Source organism: Pinus tabuliformis, chromosome Q, assembly GCF_031772625.1.
Source record: "Pinus tabuliformis cultivar Carrire ecotype Pingquan chromosome Q, CPIR1, whole genome shotgun sequence".
Classification (NCBI taxonomy): Eukaryota; Viridiplantae; Streptophyta; class Pinopsida; order Pinales; family Pinaceae; genus Pinus; species Pinus tabuliformis.
Window position 1 is genome coordinate 1,245,494,705 of NC_142296.1, and position 12,099 is coordinate 1,245,506,803.

Consider the following 12,099-nt stretch of genomic DNA (forward strand, 5'->3'; position numbering starts at 1 on the left):
GAGAGTTGTAGTAAGAACTAATCACACCTTGCTTAAGCAAACTGAAGCTCCACTCTGAGTTACAGCAAAAACAATCTATTGCAGACAACTACCAAAGAAGGCTTAAATTCATTGAAGAAGTAATCTAATGAAAAAGAATCAATCTCCACAGGAAAGCACTAGATATGCTGTAACAGAGAAGAGGACCCTATTTCGAGAATGGGAATCTTCAGCACCTGTTTCTGATCACCACATTACCAACTCACTCTATAAACTCAATTTCCAATGAAACACTCATGAATGAACTGTGGATAAACTAAATAGTGCAGCAATCAATTGGAAAGAAAACAGAGTTTCAGCAATAATGTGGAAACAATATTCAGAAAACAGTACTGTTAACAAGGCATGGATAAAAGACACACTTAACACACTGCAGAAATATAGTGGGTGAATCTTGTGATAAAAGTGGGCCCTCTCCTTCTCACAAGATTCCCCAGGAGACAAGAACTAGAAAGAAATGTTCAAAACAAGATTTTATTCATCTATCAATATGTCATGTTACAGAAAAAGGGATTCCATTTCTGTTCCTTCAACTAAGCCCTTTTTCTGCAATCTGTTCATCCCCTCTAATGCAGATGTCTCCTCTTTTTAAAGAGGAGACATCTATTACAATAGATTACATTGTAAGTCCTATTTTAACCCTTTATACAAAAATAGGGAAGTCAGTTTTCCCATCAACAAAATGGTGTTACAATAATACTGTCTTTAAATCATGATCATTACATCCAGTGTAGCAGCTCCTTCGATGATCTTCTTCTGTTGCTGTCAAATCTAGGCCGCAAATCACAACTATTCAATCAAGAGATTTGTGCATCGTTCCTACTGTTTCAGCAACTGTAGAAGTAATCTTGCAATCTCCAGGAAGTTTCAGCAACGTGGACTGCACATCGTTCTTTAACCGTTCAGCAACTATCAATTCAATGATCAACAATGAAGATAGCGTAATTATATGTAAAATAATTAAACATATAGTGATGAGAAGAAATATTGTGTACCTTTGGAATAATTGGGTTAAAACAGTAACAAGGACTTTAAATATAAGTTGAAAAAGGATGACATCATAACAAAATGTATGGTCAAAAAGAGACAATACGAGGTCCTAACAGTACTATTTTAAGATCACAATTTATTTTCTTGTTCCTAACAAGTATTTAATTTTCCTACCTATAAAGGTCTAGATATGCTAAATGTCATTACTTAATTACTTATTTCTGCTATGACATAATTCAACTTTACTAGTTAAGATCCTTTCCCTTACTCCTTCTCCAGACTTGCCTACAATCACTAATACATTTGAAGTGGGACACTTTCTTTTTGTTTTTGTTCTAAACCATTAATGTACATCAAATTATTTGTGCACTCTAATCACCATATATGTTCTAGGTCTTCTGAATTAGCTTACACTGTAGCCTAATTCTATATATGTCTTAGATCTATTAATTTAGCTTTCACTATAACATAACTCTAATCTTCTTATCTAGTTCTTCGATATAGCGTACTTTGTCCTCTTAAATAAACATACTTTCTAGTTCTAGAAATAGATCTATAATAAAGGCATTCAGACCAAATTAACAATATTAATATTTCCAAAGAACTGGAAAGCTATAGCATTCCACAAGACATGCAGACTCTAATAAATGAAATAATACATTCTCATATTCCTTTTTCTCTTAACTGTGAATCTAGTTATTATTTCCTTTAAATCTTGTATCGATATTTTTAACTACTATAGATTTCTATCAATTATGCATGTCATGAAAGTAAAAGTAAGAATTTAATTTCTATAGATCCTCTACCTGCTTCTAATAGATTAAAATAATATAATAGATAATCTAATATTAAACAGAGACTTAGAGAATATAACAATAAGGTGATAAATCACAGATAAATAAATAAACCATAGAAGTTCTAACTAGATATGCAGTTATAAATTCACTTTAGAATTGGCTACTTGTGCTTTCGACCCAACTATGAGCTAAGTTCCTCCAATTCACCCACAGGCTGAGATAATCTTGCTAGGGTATCTAACAACCTTTGTTTAATCCCTTCCTTGGTATTTTATGCCTTTATTTCATGATAGATTTTTCTCTTAGCAGCATCCCACTTTTGTGGCTCTCCACAACCACTTCCCTAGTCTTTTCTCTTAAAAGTTCAATTTTATCTCCCATCCAAGCTTAGCATTTTTCCCGAGCTAACCAACCTAGTGGATTTTTTTGTCCCATCCATTAGGCTTATCTAGAATTTCATCCAGAATGCTTATCATGAAAGAAGTAGCCCAATCTCATTTATCAATGGGATTTTTTTCTTCCTTTGGCAAGAATCTTTATTCCAAGTGTGTCATTCTCGAGTATTTAAATTCCATTCATTTCTATAAAAATATTTATTTACATAATTATTCTAATGTACCTCATGGCCTTTCCACCAATCTTACTAACATAATTCATTCTGAATGAAAACAATATTACAAAAATGGAGGGATATTATAACATGTGTGAGACAAACCAAACAACTTTTCATTCATAAGAGAATTGCAGTCAAATTTTGATAACCAAGACAGATCTTGCTAAATAGAAAGAGTTAGTACCCATAAGGACTAAACCATCATCATATAGACTTGGTTGAATTATTATGTAAATATATAAATCAAACATTGTTTCCCAAAAATTCTTATATGTCACAATAAAACGGTTCCTTAAGATACATTGATAAAAAGTCTAAGGCTAGACACATGGTGCAAATATCTATCCTTGAATTTCCAAGACATTATCCTATGAGCCATGACCATAGCCATGCCCAGAAAAAACTAAAATAAATATATGTAAATTTTTACATAAATTAGAAGTGAAGAAGGTGACACAGACACCATAGGGAATAAAGAAGGAATCCCAAGCCATGAATTTGTCGACCTGAAAGGAAGAGGAAGAAAATTATTCCCAACAAGTAAGGAAGGGAATACACAAATCCTCTTGATGGCATGGTTATCGTGTCATAAGCGTACCTGGAAGAAATAATAATAGAAATTTTAGAAAGAAGAAGAAAAAAAAAAGAGACAAAATCATCACAGACTAGCTCAAATGTGGAAAATGAGAAAAATTGAGTATTATCATTGTGAATAGAAAAAAATGTATAAATATATATCTTCTTACCTGTAGGAAGCGAGGATAAATAAATCCATTTGGAGCCTGAGAAACAAAAGACAAAACAAAAAATGGGGTCAATTTAATCTTGGCATGCTTAAACCCAATATATAAACTTCAGATGTGACGGAAATATTCAGGAAGAAAAAGAAACAGAGCAACATAAAGGAGAGAGATGCATTACTAGGCAGGGAAGGTCCCAAATTCTTGTTGAATTCCCTCTGAAGGCACTTCACGAGGTCGGAAGTTTCCAAACCCTTTTTTCTATGAATTAAGTGCAAATCAAACCCATGCTACTCAGTAAATTCCAATGAGAAATAATTTTGAAGGCAAACAACACAAAGACCAATAATTAAAAGAAAAGAGCACCAAAATTTTACCTAACAAAATGAATGAGGAAAGAGGGCTCTAGATGTTGTTGCCGTATATTCAAATTCACACAAGTGACTGTAAAGCAGAGAAATAAAAAACCAATTCTTAATGGAATACCTGTAGAAGGTACACTGACATGTTAAGTATTGACAAACCCTCGAATAACAGTGAAACATTAGGAAATTAGAGTTGTGAGATTCAAGATGTCTTGTATGATAATGAAAATTCCACCAGGGTTGGAAATAGGTTGCACTCTGAACCCTAAAACGTAATGAAATTGAGAAAAACAATAATACGGATCGATCATGTGTGTGGGTATAAAATCATTTAAGATATTGACTCCATCCAAACTAGAAGGAAGCATACTATATAAAAGAAAAACCAGTGTTCAACATTACCTGAAGGTAAATGTTACAAGTAGGGTAACTATCGATGTCGTCGTAGAGTGGTTGTCATCAGAAGACCTATTCTGGAGCACCATGAATTTTTCCCCAAATTGGAAGGACCCTCATACCTGTCGCAATGAAGTGTTGCAAATGGAAAAGGGGAAATGGATGGAATAAGTCTTCAATCCAAATTAGGGTTGGGGATCAATCCTGAGGAAGGTTCCAGCCATCAGATTGAAAAACCACTCTCATCTACCATCGAATGAGGACTATATCACGGGGCACATGGTAATCATTTGACAAAGGAATAGATGGCTTCTGATGTTGCCACATTACAACTCGACAGGGAAAGATGTACCATGAGAGTCATGAAATACAGTAACCAACTGTTATACCCATAGTTCTTATAAAAACTTATAATCGGCGAGAAAATATACATATAATCCATCTTGGTACTATCCCTAGGTATATAACATTTCTACCAGCCTTCATATAACAAAAAATATGTGCATCCCATAACCACGGAACATAAGTTTTGGAATAGCGTCAAATTCAAATTATGGGACTTGGAAGGGTTTATGGTGTAATTACATGGCATGCATTTCAGAGATGACTTAGGTCTTTGAATTAATTTATAAATTTCAAACTATATCCTTGTTTTATGCCCAAACAAATGAGGAAGGTTCTTTTAAAAAGATGAAAATGGAAGACATATATCAAAATTTCAAGATGCAAGAAAGGGTTATGCTTACATTATACATGATACTCAAAATTATTTTATATAAATAATAATAATGTGGAGTAGGGTATGTTACAGATGGTATTAGAGCCTCAATTTGAATATTGGGCTTGGAGGGAACCATCATGTTAAAATCAAGTCTATGTAAAAGTATAAATCGGATGTGATAATAAAATTTGGTGTGGTCCATAAGGTACTCAAGTGAAGATGGTTAAAACTAAATGGCAGATGATCCCCCTCCATTAGCAGCAGAAGGAGAACATTTATATATAGAGTTGGGTAAAAAACTACCTCACCAACATCCCAATTTATGGATATTATCAAAATATTGCAGCAAGAATTGACTCACCTCAAAAATAGCAACAAATGCCTACTAAAATCTAGTGAAGAGCAGGAAAGAATGATAAGAGAGTTTACTAAAAAGTCTAGTCATAGATTAATAGAGATGGGAGCACTGAAAAGGAAGAATGTGGAGATGGAATCAAAGAAGTTTGAAAGTGAAGGTGATTCAGATAGGACTTATCCAAGAAATTAGAAAAATAAGAAGGAGGTGGAACTGCAAGGAGAGTTTAGGAAAATAAAATCTCCCACTTTTGATGGAGAGAAGGAAGAGGATGCAGAGCCTTGGCTCCTTAATATGACAAATTATTTTCAAGTGTATGAGTATGAGATCAATTTAAAAGCTAGATTAGCCATTTACCAGTTGCAAGGGAAAGTTTATCTCTAGTGGCAAGTGGCCAAAATAGTACATATATTGGAGGAGAAGATAGTGTCTTGGCAGGAATTCTAAAAAATTTTCAAGTCTCGATATCTAAACGAATGGTACTATGATGATAGAGATAAGGACTTTCATGAACTAAGACTAGGGCAATTGACAATGGATGAGTTTGTGGCTAAATTTACAAATTTATAGTGGTATGTCCTTTATATTAAAGAGGAGAAGGCCAAGGTACAATGATTGATGAACTTCCTACCATCCCCTTACAAAGAAAGGATTGAGTTTGACAATCCTAAGACCATCTATGAGGCAGTAAGGAAAGAAAGAGTGTGTTATCAAAAATTCAAGAATAGGGGTGAAGGCTTAAAACCTTGGCAAAGCAAAGACAGAAGAAAAACTCCAATGGGAATAAAAAGAGAGAAACCCTCTTATCTCAAGTAGATTAGAAAGGACCATTAGAAAAATGAGTTTACTAAGGGAAATTTGAACCATTCAACATAGTCTCAAACTAGGTTAAAACCCATGGATATGAACAATAAAAAGATTAGTGGGGTCAAAGAGAGAGAACCGCTAAAGTGTTGGTGGTGTGGTGAACCAATCCTATTGAAGGACTTCCCACATAATATCATATCCATTCAAAATATTCGAGATATCCACGAAGCAAAAACCATCAATAACATTCCCAGAAAAATTCCTAGGATAAGTGACACACTGGAGGAGAGATAGGTTAAGCATAAATATACCATGATTGAAATTGAAGGTACCATTTTAAACCAATCTATTTCTATTTTAATTGATCCAGGGGATAGTTTAAGTTACATTAGTCCCCATCTCGTAGAAGCGTGTCAATTAAAATTTGAAATATTTAAAATTGCATGGTTGGTATAGTTAGCAACCGGCACAAGAAGAAAGGTAACCATCCAAGTAAGACAATGTCCCATTAACTTAAATGGATATCCCACATAAGTAAATTTAAATATCCTTCCCTTAGGGTCATATGATGTAATGATAGGAATGGACTAGTTAGAGAAACAGGGAGTTGTTATAAAATGTTAGAGAAAAAAGTAATTTGTGTGAGTCAATATAGGCAACCCTATTTAGTTAAATGCATACCAAAGTCAATATCAGTTGGACAAATCTTGGCATTACAACTGAAAAGGAGTGCAAGAAAAGGGTATCAGTTATATATGGTGCATGTGGAAGATAATAAAGAGCCAATAGAAAAGTAAAATTTAGAGACACATCCAATCATTAAGGAATTTTGGGATGTTTTCCAGAGACATAGATTTCTCCATTGACCTAGTACCAGGTGCAACCCCAGTATCTAGAGCTCCTTATAGAATGTGTACATTGGAGTTATTAGAGCTGAAGATACAACTACAAGAATTATTTGATAAGGGCTAAATTATACCCAGTGTCTCACCATGGGGGGATCTAGTGTTATTTTTTAAGAAAAAATATGGAACACTTTGAATGTGCATCGACTATCGATAATTAAATAAGTTAACTATCAAAAATAAATATCCACTGCCTGGTATTGATTATCTATTTGATCAAGTGAGGAGGGAAGCTATATTTTCAAAGATTGATTTAAGGATTGGGTATCGCTAGTTGAGAATAAAGGATGGAAACATTCATAAGGTAGCTTTTTGGACCAGATATGGTCACTATGAATTTGTCGTGTTACCATTTGGTCTTACTAATGCACCAGCAACTTTTATGTGTTTAATGAATAGTGTCCTTAACAAGTATCTTGATAAATTTGTTTTGGTATTTATAGATGACATCTTAGGATATTCCAAGAATGAAGAGGACCATAGGGAACATCTGATATTAGCTCTGCAAAATTTAAGGGAAAATTAGTTATATGCTAAGCTTAGCAAATGTGAGTTTTATAATGAAAAAATACAATATTCAAGTCACGTTACTTTAAAGGAGGGGCTATATGTTGATCTTGAGAAGGTTAGGGCTATTTTGAATTTGTCCATACCAAAGGATGTGTCAGATGTCTGCTCATTGCTGGAGATTACAAGATATTTCCCAAGATTTATAGAAGGATTCTCTAAACTGGCCTACTCTATTACATCCTTATAAAAGAAGGGAATAAAATTTGAGTGGAAAACCAAATGTCTAGAAAGCTTTGATAAATTAAAACTTTACTTATGGTGGCCCCTATTTCATATATTACAAACCCGAATAAATAATTTATTGTTTGCATTGATGATTATTTAGAAGGGTTAGGGGGATCTGATGCATGAAAATTCAGTACTAGCTTGTGAGTCTAGGACGCTAAAAACACATGAAAATAATTATGTGGTATATGATCTGGAGTCGATTGTTGTAATACATGCTTTAAAAAATTGGAGGCATTACCTATTAGGAAAAAAATTTACCTTGGTAACCGATCATATTAGCTTGAAATATTTTTTTAGCAAACCAAATCTCAATGATAAACAATCTAGCTGGCTAGGTTTCCTTAGCAAATTCAATTTTGACATTAAACACATAAAAGACAAAGAAAATAAAATTACAGATTCACTAAGAAGACATGCACATGTTTTAATTGGGGTATCTGTTAGCAGTGTTAGAATATATTTTGTACAGTAGATTAAAAATTTCATTTCTGAAGACCATAAATACCTGGAGATTTAATAGAAATTGCAGCAAATTGAAATTTTGGGTTTTGTAGAGAACTCTGAAAAAAATGTTAATCTACAGAAACAGATTGTATGTCCCTAGTGTGAGTGCTTTAAAACATTCTATATTAGATGAATATCATAAGAAACTTTTTATGGGACATCCTGGATACCAAAATATGGTAATATTAAGGAAATAATTTTTTTGGTTGGGCATGAAAGAAGTGCCAAAATACTTGTCAAAATGTTTAGAATGTCAACAAGTAAATATGGAGCACCAACATCTTGTTGGGTTGTTAAACCCATTTCCCATTCTTGAATAGGAATGGGAAGTAATTTCAGTGGAATTTATTATGGGATTGCCAAATATTAAATGACAACATGGCTCCATTATGGTAGTAGTGGACACATTAAGCAAGGAAGCACATTTCATACTAGTACAGTATACTTATGGAACATCACAAATTGACAACAGTTTTATGAAAGAGATTTTTCGATTACATGGAGTACCGAAGATTATAGTGTTTGACACGGATGCAAAGTTCACCTCCAAATTTTGGAGAGAATTATTAGGGGGTATGTGGACACAACTAAACTTTATTACTGCATACCACCCCCAAAATGCTGGGAAAACAAATAGAACTAATCAGATTCTGGAAGACATGCTAAGGATGTACATAGACCTACAAAGTGGGAGGATTTTCTACACCTAGAAGAATTTTCTTACAATATCAGTTATCAAGCATCAATAAAAATGAGTCCCTTCGAAGGGTTGTATGGCAAAAAATTCCATACGCCTCTCAAATGGGTTCAGCCTGAAGACAAGCTGAAATTGTGGCTAGAGGAATTGCATGAAATGGAGTAGGTGGTATAGATAGTTAGAAAAAACATAAAAATTGCATGGGACACACAAAAAAATCTATGCCGATAGGAAGAGAAATCATAAGGAATTCAAGATTGGAGACCATATTTATTTAAGGGTGAAACCAAGAAAAAGTAGTTTAAGAACTAGAACTTGTACAAAATTGGCACCATGATTTTGTGGGCATGTTCAGATTTTGGATAGAGTCATACTGGTAGCATACCAACTAGCATTTCCCAACCATATTAAATTAAATAATGTTTTTCATGTATCTTTACTACAAAAATATGTACATGATAATTCTCACATATTTGATTGGAATTTGATATAGATGGAACCAGAAGGAGACTTCATGGTTTAGCCACTCTGGAATCGAGTCGTCATTTGGGTTAAAGTGCAGTGGAAGCACTTTACCCCCAAAGAGGCCACATGAGAATGAGAGGATGATATCCAACATATCTATCCAACATTGTTTAGAGGGAAGCAACTGCAAAATGTACATTGGCGACGATGTAAATAAAAGGGGGGAATGTAATACCCCTATGTTTCTGTAATAATGTTTTTCTCTCTTTATTTAGACTAAGTTATGTTGGACTTGATGATGAAAAGGCCATGAATGGTTAAAATGATTTTGATGTAATAATTAAATTTTATTAATAAATAAAATGGTTGGAACTACTTGGGAAGGAGACACTAGAGTTAAGAGATTCTTGCCACAAAAAAAAATATCATTGATGGATGAGATCGAGATAAATATTCCACAAGTAACACTTCTAAAAATCCCTAGGAGATACTAGATAATATTTAATGAGACAGGGAATAAATATCCATTAAATCACTTAGTTGGAGAAAAAAAACTAAGAATGGGTGGAATAAAGTGTCACGGGAGAGAAAAGTGAGCTTTATAGGAAAAACAATAAAGCCTAGGCAAGTGGTTGGCAGACCCACAAAAGCAGGACACCACTAAGGAAAAATATGTTATGGAATAAAATGTATAAAAATACATAATCAAGGGATCATATGGGTTATTGATCTCCTTGGAAAACACATCTCAGCTCGGGGGGAACTGGAGGTTTTGTTCATGGTCAAGAGGATAAGTGTAGGTTTCCAAGTGATTTTCCCAACAATAAACATGGTTTGAAAGTATGGTACACTCACTATTTTTTATGAATTAAGTGGGATATTAAATAATTAGAGTAATTGCATGTATGCGTTAATAGGAGTTATTAGTATTTAGTTCTAGTTACAGTTTTGTTATATAGCAGCCGAAGAAAAAACCCTGCTGGAATAGAAACATATTTTACATTATTTATATATATTTTTTTATGTCATAGATGTATTTTGAAATATTATTATTATGAAGAAGGATTATGGATTTGGTTCATGTATTAGTTGTCCATAATTAACATAGGTTACTTGCAAAATTAAAAACAAATTAGAATTCCTATACTCATATATATGTAACAAAAGGTCAAAAAAAATAGGCATATAGAAACTTTTCAAGTACAAATAATAGTAGATCAAAGAACAGGAACTTAAGAGTGAAAGGATGGCCCTAAATTCTATTCCAAGTGATCAGAGTATGGGATGGGGTTTTTTCTTCTTTAGGGAAAGGATTTCCAGTATTATTGGTCATAGTCTACTATGATTAAAGTGTAGATCATTCACGTTGTCTATCTAAATACAATCAACACCTAAAACTGAATTGGACCATAGGATTACAAGAAATGGTTGACTGACGGTATGAGTTCTATAACTTTGCGGAGTAAACATCTATAGTAGTAAGACTATTATAGGTAATAATAATATTAGAGTATCCAGGTGGATATCCAATAAAATCCTTGATATGGATTAGGTTGTAATGTCAACAAAGATGGCAGGTTCAAGCCCTGCCTAGGTATGACAAACTCGTGTATTCTACCTAAGAGGGAGAAATGAATAAAATATATATATAATCAAGAGAATTTTGTCTCGATGAAAGAAATTTGTAACCACAAGAGCATTGGGTCTATACCATATACAATCAAATGAAAAATTGTATATTATACCATCCATACTCTAATGAATTATTTACAAATAATACAAAATGAACATAAAACAAAATCCTTAAGGGATCCATTTAGAACTACCAAGACTGAAATATTCAAACTAGAAATAAAAATAAAAACTTAGAGCTATGGAAGGGTTGAGAACAATCATGAATCATCAACTATTTAGACAACTAATCGAAACCAATCATTATACCAATTTAACTGAATTAGTATACAATTTGAAAATATAAATGTGTGAGACAAACCAAACAACTTTTCATTAATACGCAAATTGCAGAGTCAAATTTTGATAACCAAGACAAAGCTTGCTAAAATAGAAATATTTAGTACCCATAAGGACTAACCCATCATCATATAGACTTAGTTGAATTATTATGTAAACACATAAATCAAACATTGTTGCCCAAAAATTTGTATATATCACAATAAAACGGTTCCTTAATATACATAGATAAAAATTCAGAGGCTAGATGCATGGTGGACATATATTTCCCTGAATTTCCAGGACATTATCCTAAGAGCCATAACCATATCCAATATCCTAAGAGATTATTGGTGTACCATAAATCTTCTATAACTTCCTTACTTTTCTTCATATGCTGTATCTGCAGAGTCAAATTTGCAAGCTCACCTTGAATCTACTACATACCTACACTAGTATCCCCTATCAACGAAGCTTCTAACTTCATCACAAGTTCTAAAGCTTTGGCTTGAGTCTCTATCTTCTGCTATGGCAAATGAAATCTTATGTGTGGAAGTAGCGCAACTATAAACCATTCCTTGTGCTGTTGTGGAGGTATTTCAAAGCTCACCTGATCTAATAAGATCTCGAATCTTTGATCAAATTCCCGAATAGACTTAGTAGGCCTTTGTTTGATCTCTTTTAGTTTTGTAATACACTGTAACTTGGACTTTGACTTCTAAAATCCTTTCACCAACACTATTTTAATGTCTGCAAATGCTCTATTCTAGTTTCTCGAATACTTCATGTACCACATTAGTGCTCTATCTTGAAATGTTGTGACAAGATACACTTTATTTATGTTCTCATCATGGTCCTGCTTCACTTTCCATACTGCTTCTCATAAGAACTAGAATTTCTCCAGATTCTCTTATCCAGATCCTTTAAATACATGCAGCTTAATATCATCGGCCATAG

General features: G+C 33.4%; 1 long non-coding RNA gene across 1 annotated transcript; it reads right to left on the bottom strand.

Moving 5' to 3' along the window:
• Nucleotides 1–2,719: 2,719 nt before the first annotated feature.
• LOC149224327 (uncharacterized) lies at nucleotides 2,720–4,179 on the bottom strand. The gene is made up of 5 exons (XR_016249057.1): nucleotides 3,947–4,179; nucleotides 3,557–3,665; nucleotides 3,361–3,440; nucleotides 3,186–3,221; nucleotides 2,720–3,037 (listed from the first exon to the last, which is right to left on the bottom strand). It is a non-coding gene; the product is annotated as an uncharacterized LOC149224327 (long non-coding RNA).
• Between the last annotated feature and the right edge of the window lie 7,920 nt (nucleotides 4,180–12,099).